We start from the raw sequence: 1,418 nt of genomic DNA on the forward strand, positions 1-1,418 counted from the left end.
TTTATCGTCTCTTTCTACCTTCTCTCTCTCTCTCTCTCTCTCTCTGTCTACCCATTCTCTCTCTCTCCCTATTCTTTTCCTTTATTTTTCATTTAATTTCATATAAATACTTTTACAAATTCATTCACCCTCTCCCGTTTTCGTTTTACTCTCTCTGTCTCTCTTTCTCTCTCTATTTATCTATCTTTATCTCTATCTCGCTCACTCTCCCTGTGTTATATCAATTATCTTTGTATTCACGACACCAACGGCACTTTCATACATACACACAGCACCACCATCGCTACCACAGTCATGTGATCAAAGGTCATTCAGTGCTAAATTAGTCCTCAGGTCACAGTTTCTCTTCAGCGTTGAAAACTCATTGATGTTCAGCTCATTGATGTTATTGGAGATTGGTGGCGGCGGCGGGAGCATTATGGGTTGACATGATGGGGCATTGTTCAGATAGACGAGACTGGCTTGTGACAACGATGATGATGATAATGTGAAAGGCGCATGGTTGATATTACATTGGGCTTTTTCGTTCTTTTGTTTGGTAATGCGCAGTTTTCGACTGGTCTGGCACTTGTGGATATGATGCAGTATGGTGCCGGTCAGCAGAGCTCCTATAGTGAAACCTATTACAGCCACGGCAATTAGGTGGATCAGTGCGAAGGATGGGTAGTGGCTGCTCGTTACATAACTGGTGTCATATTCTGGAAAAAAGATAGAAATAAAACAGGATGAAAAATAATTTACTAAACTGAGACACAGGCGTGGCTGTGTGGTAAAAAGTTTGCCTCCCAAACCACATGATTTACAGTTCAATCCCACTTCTTGCAAGGCATTTGGACTTGGCATTAGCCTGGACAAGACTGTTGTAATGTTTCCAGCCTGCACCAGGAAATCCATATGTGAAACCAGCTATCTTCGTTGAAGGAACAGTTCTGAAGGTAGTAGACAAGTTTGTTTACTTGGGCAGTACACTCAGCCGTTCTTGCTCCCTGGATGAGGAAATATCTTTTAGGTTGCAGAGAGTAACTAATTCCTTCCGGTCTCTTATCAGTCTCGTGTCTGGTCCCAGCATGGCATAGCAAGGCAAACAAAAGTTGCTGTGTATCGTGCATGTGTACTGACATCGCTCCTCTACTCATGTGAGACATGGACTCTGTACAAACGTCAGGTAAGGGTCCTTGAACGCTTTCATCAGAGATGTCTCAGGCACATCCTCAATGTTGGCTGGACCTCAAAAATTCCAGACACACATGTCCTGAGGACAGCTGATATCTTGAGTATTGAGGCAATGGTGCACAAGCACCGGTTACGTTGGACTGGACACGTTATTAGAATGAAGGATAGCAGGATTCCTAAGCAGATGCTATATGGAGAACTCGTGAATGGAAGGAGACTCCAGCAGAAACCAAGGCTGCGATTTA

This window comes from Octopus bimaculoides, chromosome 6, assembly GCF_001194135.2.
Source record: "Octopus bimaculoides isolate UCB-OBI-ISO-001 chromosome 6, ASM119413v2, whole genome shotgun sequence".
NCBI lineage: Eukaryota > Metazoa > Mollusca > Cephalopoda > Octopoda > Octopodidae > Octopus > Octopus bimaculoides.